Here is a 19,779-nt window from a genome sequence, read left to right as displayed (position 1 = left end):
GATGATACTTCTATAGAAAGTATGTGTTACAATAAGGGGTCTGCACTTGCAGGAAGGCACACTGCCTAAAGCGTACTACTCATTACAAAAGAGTCTCACTGACTACAGAGAGGCTACAACCATCTCAAGATAAATGGACAACAATCCAATAGAGTGAACTCCCAGAAATAACATCTACCATGCCTGATTATACTCGTGGCTAAGCTCAATGTCGGAGGACTAAATCCGATTCTGAATCCAATTCGATCGCCAATGATTGACCAAATCCTCTTCCTAAATGATATTACAATATTCGCACATTAAATTCATTGACCATGACCTTTTCAATAACCATGATACACTATAAAGAGTTTCTACCTCTTATTTATACAAGCCCTAAGGCCTAAACCAATTAGGTCAGCCACCTAAAGATATTATAATAAGATCATTACATAATATCTTATTACAATGATATGCCATGTTTTTTTAAGACCAAAATAACAATAAAAAATCCATAAATCCTCCTCAAACATCCTGGTAACACGTAGAGTACATGTTAGTATGATATCGATCGATAACCTAGATAGGTACCAGACCTGTTCTAGGTCTACCACGCCAAAGAAATGTCTTCAAGCAGTTGAAGCACGATCAAAGAACATCTTCAGCATCCTGAAATCCAAGAAGAAGTTGCACCAACATAAATTATACATCCTGTCATGATTCCTCAATGAAATCTCTATCGATAAAGCCTTAAACCAATATCGATAAGAGTTTACAAGAGTGTATGATAGCATCTGATTACCAAACCAATACCAACTGACCAAAACATGCTCATGGAGCATATACACATGAACTCAAAAATACATCATTGATCCAAACATGCTAGAAGTGTCCAATAGATAGTCTCTTATGCCAGTAACACTAGATCTTCTACTAGTAACCAAAACCTGTTTGCCAGTAACCAACCATAACAGCTAGTGTTGACATCAATGACAAAACATCAATGCAACACATAATCAACTCATCCATAATTCCAACAATCTCCTCATTTGGCATTTATAGAAATATAATATTGATAATGTCTATTATTTAGAAGGTTTAAAGCATAATATTTTGAGTGTTGGTCAATTGGTTGATAAGGGTTTTCAAATTTTGTTTAAGTATAGAAAATGCAAAATCATTAACAAGACTGGTTTGGAGATTGCAACTGGTATTCAGACTAGAACTAATATTTTTCACTTGAACACTGGTAATAAGACATGTTTGATTGCTCATATTGATGAGAGTTGGCTATGGCATAAGATGTCGTGTCATGCTAATTTTGATTGCATTGTTAAGACCAGTTCAACTAAGGCAGTTAGAGATATACCTAAGATTATGAAGCCTCATAATCTGGTATGTAAGGAATGTCAATTGGGTAAGCAAGTTAGAAGTTATTTAAAGAGCATACATGATAAATCTAATGATGTACTTGATTTGATTCAAACTGACTTATGTGATCCAGCAAGGACTAGAATCTTTCAAGTTGATAGGTATTTGATGTTGATTATTGATGAATATTCTAGAATGATGTGGGTGACTTTTCTAAGGGAGAAGTTTGAAGTTTTGAGAAATTCAAGATCTTTAAAGTGAAGGTTGAAACAAAAATAGGATTGAAAATAAAATGTCTAAGATCGGATCATGGTGGTGAGTTCACTTCTCATGAATTTAATAGATATTGTGAGACAAATGCAATCAGGAGACAACTATCTGCACCTAGGACTCTTCAGCAAAATGGAGTAGTTGAAAGAAAGAACAAAACCATTTTGGATGCAGCTAGATCTATGATGATGGAAGCAAAATTGCCTCATATCTACTGGAGAGAAGTAGCGAGTACAATAGTATACACATTCAATAGAGTTCACATCAAAGTGAAACCGATAAGACCCCTTATGAACTATGGTTTGGACATACACCTACTATTAAATATTTCAGAATTTTTGGAAGTAAATACTATATCAAAAGAGATGTTTTGATTGGAAAGTTTGATCCTATATGTGATGAAGGGATATTTCTTGGTTATTCAATTCAGAGCAAAGCATATAGATGTTATAACAAAAGTGCAAAAAATTGTGGAGAGTCATAATGTGAAAGTGGATGAACAATACATAAATCATTCTATATCATATGATAGGGGACCGGTAGTGGAAATGATCATAACTAAACCGGAAATGCGTCAACCAGTATAGGAAGCTGAGACAATTACATTGGCACAATCAAAAAATTCAACTGTGACTGATGATCAGAGCATTGAACCCAAAGTTCACAAAATACCAAGGTATGTAAGATTAAATCATTCTGAAGATCAAATTATTGGAGATAGGAACAAGGGAGTTATGACAAGAAGAAAATTAGAAAATGAAGAGATATGTCTTATTTCTCAAGTTGAACTAGAAACTGTTATTGAATCTTGTAAGGATAAACATTAGTTAAAGACTATGGAAGATGAATTAGATCAGATAGAGAAAAATGAGACTTGTTCTTTAGTTCCCCAGCCTAAAAATAAGAATGTTATTGGAACCAAATGGGTTTTTAGGAATAAATTAAATGAGGATGGTCAAGTTGTAAGGAACAAGGCTAGAATGGTTTGTAAAGGATATTATCAAATGGAAGGAATTGATTATGGTGAGACATTTGCACCTGTAGCTAGAATTGAAGCTGTTAGACTATTTCTTGCCTATGCAGCTTATAAGAACTATAAGGTTTATAAAATGGATGTTAAATGTGCATTTTTGAATGGTGAGCTTGAGGAAGAAGTTTACATTGAGAAACATGATGGATTTTCACTCACAAATGATAAAGATGTGGTTTGCAGATTGAAGAAATCTTTATATGGTTTGAAACAAGCTCCTAGAGCTTGGTTTGCAAGGTTGGATAAATATCTTTTGAAGCTTGGTTTTACTAAAGGTAGTGTTGATAGTAATTTGTATTATAAGATCACTGATAATGATATTCTAATTATTGAAGTATTTATATATGATATCATTTTTGGAGGAGAAGATAAATTGTGCATGGAATTTGCTAACAACATGAAGAATGAATTTGAAATGTCCATGATTGGTGAGATGAATTTTTTCTTAGGTTTGTAGATTACTCAAACTGACAAAGGCATTTTTATCTGTCAAACTAAGTATCTCATGGAATTGTTGAAAAAGTTTGGTATGGATAATTCCAAACTGGTAAGTACTCCTATGGTAACAAGTGAGAAATTATCTATCAAGGATACTTCTACACCGGTAAATCTGACAAGGTATAAGTCTATGATTGGTGGTCTGTTATATCTAACTGAGACTAGACCTGACATTATGAATGCAGTAAGTATTGTTTCAAGATATCAAAGTAATCCTAAAGAAAATCATAAATTTGCAGTAAAGAGGATATTCTGGTATTTGCAAGGAACAATAGAATATGGTTTATGGTATTCTAGAAATGATGATTTCACTTTATGTGCATATACTGACTCAGATTGGGCAGGTGATATTGATGACATAAAGAGAACTTTTGGTGGAGCTTTCTTTCTTGGAAAGAAACTGGTTTCATGGATCAGCAAAAATTAGTCATGCATTTCTTTATCTACTACATAAGCTGAATATGTTGTAGCAACAACTAATTGCACTCGAGTCTTGTGGATGAAGTAAATGTTGAAGGATATCAAGGCAAATTGTAGTGAACTAGTAGTTATCTACTATGATAATTCTGTAGCTATTGACATGTCTAAGAATCTAGTATTTCATTTGAAGACTAAGCATATTTCAATAAAGTATAACTTTCTGAAGGACAAGGTAGAATCAAAGGAAATCAAATTGGTTTATGTGAACACTAAAGAACATATTGTAGACATATTCACTAAACCATTGTCTAAGGAATCATTTGAGTATTTGAGAGACAAGTTAGGGATTTCTGCCTCTCCGATAGAGACTTGATGGATAAGGTTTGTCATTAGTTTGACATGCATTATCAGAGACATTATTCATTCCAACACTGATGAGTGGTGCTACTACTCAGGGGGAGTAGTCAACTTTGAGATTCAGAGGTTTTTGCTTTGATAATTTTGTCAGATTTCAGGCATTGATCTCAAAGGGGGAGTGATAGTAATGTGAAAAATCATTCAGATCCTTAATAATTTATCATTCACAAGGGGAGAGCTATTGATTATTGGTTGTCTTCCATAGGGGGAGACTTGTTTGGCACTTCTTGGTACGTAGATATTTTTTAGATCTAGTGTTGCCATCAATGACAAAACATCAATGCAACACACAATCAATTCATCCATAATGCCAACAGGTTTCATGTGAGGGATGTCCAAAACCAAGCCCTTGGTGATTCACATTACGAGTGGAATCAATTGGTCTTGTGATACCTTGTTCTTCTTGGCCTAAACCAGTACCTTGGTAGTTCTACTCCTAAGTATCCTATTTGTGAGCAATAGGATATTTTGTCTTGATCATCTAGAGGCAAGTTTCATTAGCCATAGTTATGTCTTGATAAAGCCATTGGTTTATATCTCCTTCTATGATCTCATTGTTAATCTCTCCTTGAGCTAGAAATGTGGTATAACCACACTGTCAAACCATCGGTTCTTTCTTTTTTGTTCTTTGATAGGTTTTCCATAAGCATGTGGATCCAGAAGAAGGGTGTTGACTATGAATGTACCTTGAAGGGCATATTAACCACAACTAGCATCATTGATCTTGAGTTGGGAAAATGGTGAGGAGATAGAAGTTTTCTCTTTGGCAGCAGTTAGAATGGTCTCAGGCTCAACATAAGAGGATGTGGTTCCAATTTTGATGCTTAGGCAATGGTGGGCGTATGGAGATGAAGCCTCAAGTGCATGATAGTACTCAAAGGGTTGAGCATCACCACAGATGATGATTTCACATCCCTGAAATGGGAATTTGAGGCACTGATGATATATGGAAGGGACAGACTACATGGTGTGAATTCATGGGTAACAAAAGAGTATATTGAAAGGGAGATCCAGATCAACAATGTGGCATATCACTCTTTGTGTTACTGGGCCCACCTGAAGTGGTAGATTGATCATTCCTACTGAACTCCTTTCAACATTATCATATACCTTGATAGTGATGCATTGATTGTGCATATTTGTGATAGTATATCCCACTTGAGTAACAAATCTTAATATCCAAAGTTTTAGGGCAAAACCATTATCAATTAGAACTCATTTCACTCTATAACATTTCACTATAGCTTCAATATTGAGATGATGAATATGGTCAGGATCTGGGGTTGTGGCATCAGATTGTGTGAAACTGAGATGGTACATGGAGGATAGATGAGCTACCATAGCTTGAAATTATGTGGGATCAATATTTATAGGAATGCAAGCCTCTTGCAATGTATGTGTGAGAATATCTTGATGGGTGGGTGAGGTTTTGAGCAAATCTAGAATGGATATTTGTGCAAAATTTTTCCCTAGGTGCTCAAGGATATTGTACTACATCGATACTGATATGTTAGGGGAAACATTCGATGCAAGTTCTCTTAAGACTAACATACAAGATAACCTAGTGGTTACTGTGCATTGGGTATCGACCACTTTTATTCGGATCATGTTAACATGATCATCAACCTAAGAAATGCATCCTACCATAGGACCATAATCAAAGGGTACATTATTATAGTTGATTTTATTGGTTGTATGGACTTGATTTGCATTAGAGATACTCACTTCTATTGGCATTATGTGAACTGGTATGAGGACATAATGACATTATGTGTTGTCATTGATGTCAATATGCTGAAGAGGTGAGAACTGGCATATGTGAGAACTGGTATAACACTGTGAACCGGCATTTGTGCCAAAGTAAAGCAATGTGTTTGTCCAAGTTGAACCAGCATATGGTTATGGGAACCAACACATGGAAGCATTATATGACTACTATTTGGTAGTCTCAATTTCAGGGTTTCCAGTTGAAGTACTTCAAGCCTGTGTGGCTCAATCGGTGACTTTGTGTGATGAGTTAGCATGATAACGATGAACAGATCATGTTGCCACGTAAGCCTATGTGTGTGAAGGATCTTGCATGAGGGATATTGTTCCTATCTACCTTGGGAATGTGTGAAGTATATAAAATGGTGATAACGTGTGATGGGTTATCAACCACCATGAAATTGGTAAAAATGGATGATGGAGAATGTCTTGAGATTGGATCAAGACTATTGCATTTAATGTAGTGTTCTCAACAATCGGGATTGAATTGTTTGAATTCCTTAACCTAATAGGTTTAGGGTTTAGGGTTTATGCTATCGACCTATCTATTTTCCTATAAGGTTGATGTTGTGTCTCTTTTTGAGGTTGTTGCCAAAAGTTGTGTGTGTGTATCTGATGGGATGGGGTTAGGGATAGACTAGCCTAGTCTATGCTCTTGGATCCTTTCCTTGGATCTCCTGGTGTTCTCCTCACACCCTAGGGTCTCTAGGACTTCCTTTTCCTAAGGAATCCCTTGACCTTTCCCAATCCACCCACCAATGAGTTGCTATGCTACTCCTAAGGTCTCACCTACTCATGAGACTCAAAATCCCTTACTAAGGCTAATAAGGGCTAAGGTTTGTTTCACACTTTCCAAGGTCTTAGCAAGGTTGCATCTGGTCTTAAACCATGTTTTACATCCCTCCATGTTCCCCCAATAAGTTTCTACCTTCATCCTTTCTAACAATTTCACTGTTTTGTGTTTTTGCTTACAAAACAAGGCTACAAGGATTAGGACCAATTAGGCCTCCTACACGGTCTTCTAGGGCTCCCTCTCATAAATGATGCACAAACAACCCTAACTCCAAAAATGGACTACCATTAAATTGGCAAGGGCTCAAGGATTTTCTAGGTTTTGGGCCTCCAAATGGCCATACAGTGCCTAGGGCAAATTTTGGGGTTTTTAAGGGTTTTGTGAGGGTTTTGTGAGGGTTTTGTAGTCTGCCTAGGTCACAGTGAAGGTTTTGTGTGTTAGCCACCTTGTTTGGATTGGTGGAGGATCCTCCTTCACACCAATGTTTCTTCTAACACTACTCTACACTTCCTCCAAAGGATGTACTCTCCTCTGTCCAACCTTGCTCTCCAAGACCTCTACAATCTAACCTCTCCTAACCGGGCACTATCTAGTCTCGCCTAGGAGTAGGTCTTTTCTTGGCCTTCCTACATTTTTAAGGGCCCTGATTGTTTTTCAATATAGTATAGGGTCTTCAAATCCATTCCCCATGGTTTCATGGTGGTTCCACAATGGGGAATGGAGTTAAGACTTCATTTACACAATCCTATCCAAAACTGGACAGTAAGAAGACAGTTTTCAAACTATTCACAAACTTACTCAATCTACAAGTAAAAACCTAAAATAAATACTTGAAATGAAATTATTTACACCATTAAAGACAAACCACATAGTTTTGGATGTATCTCAATTCATTAATTTGCTTGTTTTTTTCATTCAAACTGACTAGTAACAGTTTTACAGTCTCAGTCTGATCTTTCTGCTAGGGTCGTACAAATTCTGACATCCAACCCATGAATTTAGGGTTTGCAAGTACTTATACTACCTTTTCCTTAGTCTATGTGCCCAAACTAGGGTTTTCCATGCTAACCTAAAGAACTTGACATCATGGTGGAAAAGTTGCTTGACAACTTTTAAAAGTTGTCATGCAACTTTTGAGCAACTTTCCCAATGTTGCTTTTTATGACTCCTAGACCCACAATGGGCCAACCTAAGGACACCATCATGTTATAAATGACCCCTAAACACTTCAAGGACACACATACCCTCCATTTTCAAGAAAATCACAAACTTGACTCATGACCCCTAAGATCTCCACTAGGACCCTAACTAGGACCTATGAGCACATGGCTCATTATTTTATGTACAATGGCTTCATAAGAAGCATAACACCAACAAAATAAGAAAGAGAAAGAGTTTGTAAGGGTGCTCCTACACCATACTCCCCCTCTACAGACAATTAAGAAATAGAAGAAGAGATGAGAGTCGGGTCTATTCCAAGTGCCTTGAACCTGCTCTCCTCCACCCATGTAGCTTCAGACATTGGTTGATCTTCCCATTTCACTAAGTGCTCCATGAATACCTAGTGTCTAGTTGACTTCTTCACCCTTGATTCCAAGATCTCCTCTACTATAGGCTTCTTCACCTGTGGTAAGACATTAACATCAAGACCCTGCAGTACCTTGGCTTGGTTCTCAGTCTACCCTACTATCTCACCCTTGTACATGATCAGGTCAGCTACATTAAAGACTAGTGATATAGCTAAATCTGAAGGCAGGTCAACTTTGTAGGCATTCTTACCATATTGTGACGGGATTCTACAAGGTCCTACCCTTCTCATATATAGTTTGGTAGGATTACCACCTTGCATCCTAGCTTTACTCAAATGGACCATCACATAGTCACCCACCTTGAACTGAACTTCTCTCCTCTTCTCATCCACTTTGGCTTTTAGTTTTTAAGTGGATTCAAGGATGGCCTTCTTAACCTATTCCTGAACTTCCTTGATGGTTTGAGTGAAGTCTTTTGCTTGCCCACTCTTCATTTCCAAACTACCAAGGTCTCTCAACTCACATACTCCTCTTGGATGTCTACCATAGACAACCTCAAAAGGATTTCTACTAGTGGTTCTATTCACACTGTCATTATATGCATACTCTACTTGAGAAATGATTAGGTCCCAGTTTTGGCCATACTCCTAGTTAAACACCTCAACAAGCTACCTAACACCCTATTAATGACTTCAGTTTGACCATCTATTTGTGGATGGTAAGCTGAGCTAAATGACAAGTTAGTTCCTAGTCTCCTCCATAATGTTTACCAAAAATGACCCATGAACTTGTTGTCGCTGTCTAAAACAATGCTTAAAGGGAGTCCATGAATCCTAACAATCTCTTTGAAGAAGAGATGTGCAACATAACTTGCATCATGTGTAGTCTTACATGGGATAAAATGACTCATCTTGGAAAATCTATCTACTACCACATAGATGTTGTCCATACTTGTTCTTGTCTTGGGAAGTCCTACTACAAAGTCCATGCTTATACATTCCCAAGGTCTGTTAGGGACCAGTAATGGTTGATATAAACTGACATTGCTTGATCCACCTTTGGCTCTTTGGCATACACCACACTGTTCTACATATCTTTTCACATCTCTTGGCAACTTTGGCCAATAGTAGTACCTCTATACTAAATCCAAGGTCTTTTTAACTCAAAAGTGACCACTTAAACTACCATTATGTTTCTCTTGGATGAGGTTTTCCCTCATGGATCCTCTAGATGCACACAACTAGTTACCCTTGAACAAGAGACCATTTTGGAGAGTGTAATCTACATACTCACCATGGAAATGGTTCTCAAACTCTTTGCAAACCTTGTAAGCTATTGAAAAGTCTTCATCTCCTTCATAAAGGTCTTTGAAACCTTCTATTCCTATGCTCTGCAACTGTAACTCTTGAACTATCAACAACTTCCTACTCAATGCATCTACCACCTTGTTAAGCTGCCCCTTCTTATGCTTGATGGTGAAGGTGAAGGATTGCAGGTATTCCATCCATTTCAGATGCCTATTGCTTAGCTTCTCTTGAGTGTTTATGTAACTCAATGCCTAGTTGTCTGTGAACACTACAAATTCCTTTGGAAGTAGGTAATGCCTCCATTTCTTTAGTGACTGCACTAATGCATATAACTCTAGCTCATAGGCTAAGTACTTCTTCTTTGCTTCATTAAGCTTCTCACTAAAAAATGCCATAGGTCTTCCCTCTTGACTCAACACACCACCTACTGCAACTCCACTTGCATCACACTCCAAAGTGAACAGCTTATCAAACATAGGTAGGAGAAGGATAGGTTTTGTGGCTACTTCCTATTTCAACAATTGAAATGCTTTGTCTGCCTGCTCAGTCTATTTAAACTTAATTTTTAGACCTCCTTTTATGGTGTCAAGGATTGGTGCACATATACCACTGAAATTCCTCACAAACTTCCTATAGAATTGGGCTAATCCATGGAAACTTCTTACTTCAGTCCCTATTTTAGGTGCAGGGCAATTCAAGATTGCCTCTACTTTGCTTGGATCCATCTTCAAGGTTCCTTTAGAAACCACAAATCCTAAGTAAACTAGCTCTTGCTTCAAGAAGTCACACTTCTATAGGTTGATGGATAATTTCTCCTCATGCAACCTTTCTAAAACTAACCTCAAATGCTCAAGGTGCTCTTCCTTGGTTCTGCTATAGATGAGAATGTCATCTAGGTACACTACCACAAATCTGCCTGTGAAATCCTTCAACACCTCATTCATCAACCTCATGAAGGTGCTTGGAGCATTAGTAAGCCCAAATGGCATCACAAGCCATTCATACAATCCATCTGTGGTTTTAAAAGCAGTCTTCCACTCATCACCCTCCTTAATTCTTATCTGGTGATAACCACTTTTAAGGTCTAGCTTGGTAAAATACATAGCCCCTCCTAAACAATCCATCAAATCCTCTATTCTAGGAATAGGAAACCTATATCTTATGGTAATCCTATTGATTGCTCTTGAGTCAGTGCATAGTCTCCACTTACCTCCTTTTTTTGATGCTAGCACTACCGGGACTACACATGGGTTGATGCTCTTCTTAATTAGTCCTTGTTCCAATAACTCCTACACTTGCCTTGCTACTTCCTTATTCTAATTAGGCGTGAGCTTATATGAAGCCTTGTTAGGTAAGGATGCACCAGGAACAAAGTCTATTTGATGACTTATGGACCTTCTTGGTGGGAGTGTTACAGGTGCTCCATCACTCACTATGTCCTTATACTCTTGCAACATTTGCTTCACCTCCTTGGGTATTTCTACATGCAACTTGTCTGCTTTCTCCTTTGACTTCATAAAGATGGCACACTTCACTATCTCCTCCTCATGTAGCATATTTAAGAATTCTTTACCAGTAGCCATTAAAACACTAGGTGTTTTTGAAGTGCCCTCTTCATCCTCTGTCAAAGACTAAATCTTGAAGGTCTTGTTGTCCTTCTTGAATGATATGGATTTCTCCTCCCCATCATAGATCACCTTCCTATCAAATTGCCAGGGTCTTCCTAGCAACAAGTGACATGCATCCATAGGCAACATATCACAAAGGATCTTGTCCTTGTATCCTCCAATAGAAAACTCTACCCAAGTCTGCTCATTGACTAGCACACTTTGTCCTTTGTTCAACCAAGTCACTTTGTAAGGATTGGTGTGGGGTATTCTTGTGAGTTTCAACTTCCTAACTACCTCTTCTAAGATGATGTTGTCAGTTGAGCCTGTATCAACTATCACCTTGCACACTTTACCAAGAACTTTGCATCTCACCCTAAACAATGCTCTCCTATGTTTAGGTTCCTCCTTAACTAGCTATCTGATCAAAATCCTATTGAACATCAGATTCTCACCAACTTCTGATTCAATCTGGGCCACATTTGGTGTCTTACTGCTTGAAGAGTCTTCTTGTGCATAAACAACTCTCTTTCCACTATTTGATGAGGTAGGCTTGTCAGGGCATCTATATGCTGGGTGTCCCAATTGTCCACAATTGTAACACTTCATGGTTGCAAAATAGGAGTTGCCTTTGCTGGTACCTCTACCCCTATTTGGACTACCTTGTGCACCTCTTCCTCTAGAATGTCCTCCTCTGAGATTGGTTTCACTACCATGCTCAGTCAACTTGGCTTCTCCTTGGTTCCTCTGCTCATTTGCTTTTCTTTGGTAACTACCTCGGTGATTCACTTGGTCTCTACCTCTGCCTCTAGCCCTATTATTGGAGTCTCCTTTCCTTTTGTTCCTCTCTTCTACCTTGATAGCAAGTTGATGGCATTTCTGAATAGTAGTAGGAGTCCATAGGCTTATCTCCTCCTGAATGTTCCACTTTAGGCCACTTAGATACCTAGCCACCTTAATAGATTCATCTTCTTGAACCTTTCATCTAAGACAAAGTTTTTGAAACTCTTTGGTGTAGAAAGTTACATCAAGATCTTTTTGCTTCAATCCTTGTCTCTTCTTATGAAGCTAGATTTCATAATCCTCTGGTAAGTAGTTCTCCTTAATCTTACTCACCATAGCTTTCCAATTTGCAATAGGTAGCTTCCCCATGCTAACCCTTTCTTCTTGCAGGTACTTCCACTATGTCAAAGTTGCTCCCCTTAATCTTGATTTGGCAACTTTAACCTTCTGAGCCTCTATCACTCCTTCACACTCAAAGTGGTTTTCCATGCCCTCAATCCATTCCATAACAGTTTCTATGTCCATTCTTCCACTGAAATGTGGCAATCCTTCAAAAGCTTTGGTGTTCAAAGCCTTAATAGCCTTCACAAAAGGTTCTTCATTGAACAAGGGATCTAGTTTATGAATTATGTCATCTATGTCTATAGTTCTCTTGCCTTTACCCTTGCTATCTTCATCCCAAGGTTCATGTGTCCTCTGATCCACCACTTCCTTTAGTTTATCCCTTATCTCACTCATAGCTGCTTCAATGAGTCTATTCTTCTCCTTCTACTCTTCTACTTCTCTATCTAGCTCTACATTAGTAACCATTTTTCTCTCCCCAACTGACTCACCAGTATATAGAGACATACACAGTCCTCCAAGTCTTTTACTCACTCTGATACCAATCTGATGGGATGGGGTTAGGGATAGACTAGCCTAGTCTATGCTCTTGGATCCTTTCCTTGGATCTCTTGGTGTTCTCCTCACACCCTAGCACCTCTAGGACTTCCTTTGCCTAAGGAATCCCCTAACCTTTCCCAATCCACCCACCAATGAGTTGCTATGCTACTCCTAAGGTCTCACCTACTCATGAGACTCAAAACTCCTTAATATGGCTAATAAGGGCTAAGGTTTGTTTCACACTTTCCAAGGTCTTAGCAAGGTTGTATTAGGTCTTAAACTATGTTTTACATCCTTCCATGTGCCCCCAAGAAGTTGCTACCTTCATCCTTTCTACCGATTTCACTATTTTGTGTTTTTGCTTACAAAACAGGGCTACAAGGATTAGGACCAATTAGGCCTCCTACCCAGTTTTCTAGGGCTCCCTCTCACAAATGATGCACAAACAACCCTAACTCCCAAAATGGACTACTATTCAATTGGCAAGGGCTCAAGGATTTTCTAGGTTTTGGGCCTTCAAATGGTTGTATAGTGCCTAGGGTGAATTTTGGGGTTTTTAAGGGTTTTGTTAGGGTTTTGTAGTCTGCCTCGGTCACAGTGAAGGTTTTGTGTGTTAGCCACCTTGTTTGGATTGGTGGAGGCTCCTCCTTCACACCAATTTTTCTTCTAACACTCCTTTACACTTCCTCCAAAGGATGTACTCTCCTCTATCCAACCTTGCTCTCCAAGACCTCTGCAATCTAACCTCTCCTAATAGGGCACTATCCAGTCTCGCCTAGGAGTAGGTCTTTTCTTGGCCTTCCTACATTTTTAAGGGCCTTTCTTATTTTGAAATATAGTACAGGGTCTTCACATCCATTCCCCATGGTTTCATGGTGGTTCCACAACGGGGAATGGAGTTAAGACTTCATTTACACAATCCTATCCAAAACTGGACAGTAAGAAGACAGTTTTCAAACTATTTACAAACTTACTCAATCTGCAAGTAAAAACCTAAACTAACTACTTGAAATGAAAGTATTTACACCATGAAAGACAAACCACATAGTTTTGGACATATCTCAATCCATTAATTTACTTTTTTTTTCATTCAAACTAACTGGTAACAATTTTATAGTCTCAGTTTGATCTTTTTGTTAGGGCCATACAAAGTCCAACATCCAACCCATGAATTTAGGGTTTGCAAGTACTTAAACTACCTTTTCCTTGGTTTGTGTGCCCAAACTAGGGTTTTCTACACTAACCTAAAGAACTTGACATCATGGTGGAAAAGTTGCTTGACAACTTTTAAAAGTTGTCATGCAACTTTTGAGCAACTTTCCCAATGTTTCTTTTTATGACTCCTAGACCCACAATGGACCAACCTAAGGACACCACCATGTTATAAAGGACCACTAAACACTTCAAGGACACACATACCCTCCATTTTCAATAAAATCACAATCTTGACTCATGACCCCTAAGATCTCCACTAGGACCTATGAGCACATGGCTCATTATTTTATGTACAATGGCTTCATAAGAAGCATAACACTGTAGCGTCCTAAAATTGTGACACTTGCAATTTTGACAGCATTTGGGTCTTCACGATGGTGGTGCAACATTGAACCTGAATGGAGACCCCGAAACCTGCTTGTGACATCAAAAACTGCATTTTTCTGCACCCTGGCCTGATCCCTCCTTGCACCCTGCTGTCCCGAGAGGTGGGACCATGGTGCCCAGTGCCCTGGTCCCCCAGGACCATGGCGCCCAGTGCCCTGGTCCCCCAGGACCATGGCGCCCAGTGCCCTGGTCCTTGGCCCTATTTTGGGCCCGGTCTCTTTTGGGCATCGGGTCTTTAAGTTTGCAATTCGGGAAATAATGTTTCCTGGTCAGCCTAAGGTCAAAAAAATCAGTCTCTCAACCCTAATTGATAAGTATATAAACTACTTTTCCTCTCCTAGAAAGGGAGGAAGGAAATAAGCAAGAGCAAGACACGGAAGCGATATTCAAACATTCAAACATTCAAGCATTCAAGTATTCCTTCAAGCAATTGAGCATTCTAAGTCTCCATTCAAGGCTAGGTATTGCATTCAAGACAAGGATTCAACCATTGAAGAGGAGATCACTTACAACACATAACACATAACATACATTACACCTTCGCATGTAAGAATACAAACATTCTTACAACAAGGTATCAGTACTTGTTTACATTACAAACATTTACATTTACAGCATTCTCATTTCTTGGTTAATTCCAAAACTGGGCTTTGACCTAAAGGTAAACCCCTAACCCCTAACCCCCCCAATCATCCTCTCTTTTCTATGTGTAGCTTCCAGGTACGTGGCTGTAATTGAAGATCTAGAATCCTCGTGCAGAGACGAACAGGTCCCCCTTTGTTTCACGGATTTTTTGGAGGACTGTGTGCACATCGGGGGCCATCCTCCCATCAACTTTCACTCAAACTTGTAGAACAGCACTGTCTCAATATTTTACTACTAATTCCAAGTCCACAGCTTCATCCTGTATCCCTATCTCTGTTTATAAGCGAATCTTTCTTACTTTACATGCATTCCTAGTTCAATCATTCTATCTATATTCTTTACAAAAGAGGGTATCCTTGATGTCTTAACCCTTGAAACTCATTTAGAATCCAATCCTGCATTGTGTGGGATTGGATCTTGTGGGTTTCAACCCCTCTTTTGAATGTAAAGTCTCTCCTAAGTGAAAACCATCAACCCTAGTGACTCTCCCTTTTCTCTCCTTGGAGTTGGGGAGGGGAGAACAACTAGGGTTCGATTTTTCTTCTTTACATTTTGGTGAACCTGATGTGAACATCCTCATTCTGATTATTCATGGTTAGATCTGAAAAATTTGCTTCCTTAATTACATTTCCATGTTTGATCTTTTGCAAATTTTAGAGGTTGATTGCATAAAAACCCTAAAATTTTCTTTTTAGTAATTAAACTTGTGGAATGTTTAATTGTTAATGCTTGTTTCAGATTTACCCTTCTATTGCAAATTGTCAATTCATATTTGTGCTTTAATTCTAAAAATTAAGTGGTTAAATGTCAAAACCCTAATTTTTAAGACCTTCTTGATTCAACCTTTGACTGATAATTTCACTGATCAAAACACCTCCAAATCGGCTGTAATTTTGGATTCTGCAATAAAATCACAATATCTCTCATCCCTGAAAATTTGGAAAGAAGTTGCGAGGACCATGTGCACCCCGAGCGTCATTGTCCCCGACATTTTTTCTGAAATTTTGGGAGCTAGATCTTACTGTATTTTTCTGCTAAAATCCAGAATTTTGGCTGATTTTATCAATTTTAACACTTTCAAAATTAAAGTCAAAGTTGGTCTAGTGATTGCTTGGATTGAGGCTTCTAATCATTCAAAAATCATTGAAATTGAAATTCATATCAAAATTGTGTTTCTTACAGTCCTAAATCTGAAAAGTGTGTTGGCATTCATTCGAAATTTCAGTGCTTTATTCAAATTTTTGCAGTTTGTGACTTTTGAAATTAAGTGTTTAATTGCAACAACCTTGATTTCCATTTTCAAAATTGAATTTTGTATGAAATTGAGTCAATTCTTAAAATTTCAAAACTTGCATTGCTTTTAGTATTCCCTCTAAAATCATAAAATTCAAAATTTTAGTTTCCCCCTCTTTTTCAAAATTCAAATTTTGCATTTTTCAACAATCTTGGTAGTGTTCAATTTTGAGATTGTAACTTTAATTTGGCCTATCTATAGATCATAAAATCACTCAATTTTTTCAGATTATCTTTAAAATCATCATAACTTTCATCCCTGAAAATTTTGAAAAAAGTTGTGAGGACCGTGTGCACTCCGTTCGCCACGGTCCCCGACATTTTTTCCAAAATTTCGGGAGATTGTCCTGATTGCATTTAACAGCTTAAATCTAGGAGATTGGCTGATTTTATTGAAATTTGCTACCTCTAAAATTCAAAATCTTCTCTCTCTCTTTAGTGCATGAGTTTTACAACAATAAGCCCTACTTACACTATTCCCGTTAGACGAAGCCTTAGAATTAAGTCCTTCCAAGGTTTAATTACTGAGGAGATGGAACCTAATTTGAATGGCCTATTTAACGAGGACATGGGTAATTCCTCTAGTCCTCTTAATGATGAAGAAGCTCTCCATGAGGTTTCTGTAGAACAACTTTCGAAATTGGATAACCAATTTGATGTCTCAAGAATACCCCGATAGCGAAGCTCTTTCATTAATTGAGGGTCTAAAATGTATGGTTCAAAGTGATAAGAATGGAATCGATATTTTGCATGGTATTGCACACATTGTGGATTCAAATGTGATGCCTATGAAGAGTTGTGCTGAAACTTTGGGATATACACAACCTCCTACTCAAGTTAATCATTCTATTCCTTTGACAACTCCTATTGCTAGTATACCTACTTTTACATCAAACATAATGACTACTTCAATACAAGACATTCCACCTATGATCACCAGTCATGGGGGCAATCCCTCTTCTTCAATCAACCCTCTTCCTTCATTCAATCTGACTTCTTCATTCATTCCTTCAATGAGTGTCCCTATTACATCTCCACAAATAAACATGACGCAAGGGGGCAATTCATTTAACCATTCCATTCCTCCTTGTAGTGTTCCTCCTTTCCAATCATCTCCTATGACTAACTATCATAGTGTCCCACCACCTTACTCTCAATCAATACCTTCTTTCAATAACATAATACCTCCATCACAATCTAACACATCTAATATGAACTCTTCGACTGAAGCGACCATTAACAATCTTGCACAAACTGTCTCTTCTTTGCAGCAACAAATTGCCTCTATGAATCAATCTAAGTTTAGTGTGCCCACATTTGATGTTGCGAGCCCACTTTCTCTTGACATTGTTTGAGCTATTCCCCCTAAACATGTTGAAATTCCGCATTTGGAGCTTTATAATGGTAAGGGTGACCCTCTAACACATGTTAAGACCTTTCAAACAATATGTACTGATTTTGCTTATGACCAAAGGTTGCTTGCAAAACTGTTTACTAGAACATTAAGAGATAAAGCCCTACAATGGTATTGCTCGTTGCCTTCCTATTCTATCACTTCTTTCGAACAACTTGCAAATGCTTTTATTCAACAATTTCAAAACAATATAAGTCCTAAAGTTACTTTGATTGATTTAATGCATTGTAAACAAGGTGTTAAAGAAAAAGTGACTAATTTCATTGGTAGATATAAGCATTTGTATGCTCAAATTTCTTTTCCAGTACCTGACAATGACATTCAAAGAATCTTTATTTCTAATTTACAAAAAGATATTAGAGAACAACTTCTGTTTTCTGAGTTTAATTCTTTCCAACAGTTGTGCGCAACTCTTCACAATTATCAACTGACTGCGAGTCAAATGGAACAAGCAAATCCTATGGCTCCGAGTGATAAGGGTGATAGTAGTCAACAACCATTTGGGAAGTTTAAATTGAACAGAGAGTCCATTAAATTCAATGTGAATGCAGCATCAGGTGTGCCTCCTATTTCTAAGTTTTTCAAGAAAGAGAGAAAGTTTACTCCTTTGAATGAATCATTGCATAGTATTATGAATAAGTTATTGGAACAAAATGTGCTTACTCTTCCTCCTATAAAGCAAATAGATCCTGCAAAGATTAACTCACCCTATCTTGATAACAAATCTTTTTGTCAATTTCATCATCATTCTGGGCATGATACTGAAAAATGTTTTGCTTTAAAGGGTAAAATTCAAGATTTGATTGATAATAATACTATCTCTGTTTCTGGTGTGAATGATAAAGGCAACACATCTGTAGCTCCTCTTAACCAAAATCTTAAGATTTTTATTGATCCATTGCCTTCTCATACCTCTAATGCGATTGATACTAATGATTCCTTTGTCTCACCTAATGATCTTGTGTCTATGACTCCGAATGTGATTAACTTTGTAGAGCAGCAAAAAATCCTTAAAGAACCTTCCATCACCTTTGATTCCAGTGAAACTATTAGGGCACCTGATGGTCCTTTATATATAGTTGCAAAAGTCAAGAATACACCTTGCCGTGGAGTGCTTATTGATCCTTCTTGTATGGTTAATATCATTACTGAAGAATTTCTTTTTACTTTGCAATTGAATCAAGTGATCTATGATGAAACAAATGTGGTTGTGAAATTATTTGATGCATTTTCTTCTCCTGCAATTGGTTCTATTACATTACCTATTGAGGTCCATAACAAATCCCTTGATATGAGCTTTTCTATTATTCCATCATTCGAACAATTTTGTGTGAAGCTAGGCTATCCTTGGCTATCTTCCATGAAACCTATTGCTTCTCCTATTCACAAGTGTTTGAAATTTCCCCATAATGGTGAAGTTGTTACTGTCAATCATAGCCTCTTTAAACTAGCTGAAAGAACTTCTAGCATTCCTATTGATTACTTTTGGCCTAAACAATTCCAATCTCTTCCTCCGCGAAGTGATCATCTTTTTAAATCTTATCAAAAGTGGAAAAAAGATATGATCCTATCTCTAAGTGAACCTAGAACACCCAAACTTGATATTCCTATCATTCTTGAGAAGGAAGTTCTTCCTTTGAAAGATAAAACTAATGTCTTTCCTCAAGAAGATTCCCAACCCATCCCTATGAATGTGACTATGCCTATATCTAATAAAATTCCTAAAAGTAGACCTATACCTCCTCGTCATGATGGACTTGGTCTCCTTCCTAAACCAAATATTCCTCCTTTGTATGGAGCAATTCCTCCTCCTTCCTCTTATGGAGAGAAGAGATCTTCCTCTTCTCCTATTGTTCAACCTAAGAGACCACAACCTAAACACCCAAGTGAAAAGGATGAGAACATTCCTCCTCCTCAATCTTCTCAACTTCCTACTAAGACTAGACGAAATCGTTCTGCACGTGAACGCCGATGAAAGCGTTGTCTTAGAGCTCAGGCAGCTACTTCTCAAACTTTGCAATCCCCAAAAACACCTTCAGCCAATATTATTCCATTTTCTCCTCAGCCAAAGATTGAGCCGAAATCTCCTAAACATAAGATGCATGATGGTCTTGATCCTGTGTGAGTTAAAGATCCTATTTTTATAAATCTTGATGATGATATAGATGAAAA

The sequence above is a fragment of the Cryptomeria japonica genome, chromosome 5 (assembly GCF_030272615.1).
Source record: "Cryptomeria japonica chromosome 5, Sugi_1.0, whole genome shotgun sequence".
Classification (NCBI taxonomy): Eukaryota; Viridiplantae; Streptophyta; class Pinopsida; order Cupressales; family Cupressaceae; genus Cryptomeria; species Cryptomeria japonica.
Note: the sequence above shows the minus strand (reverse complement) of the source record.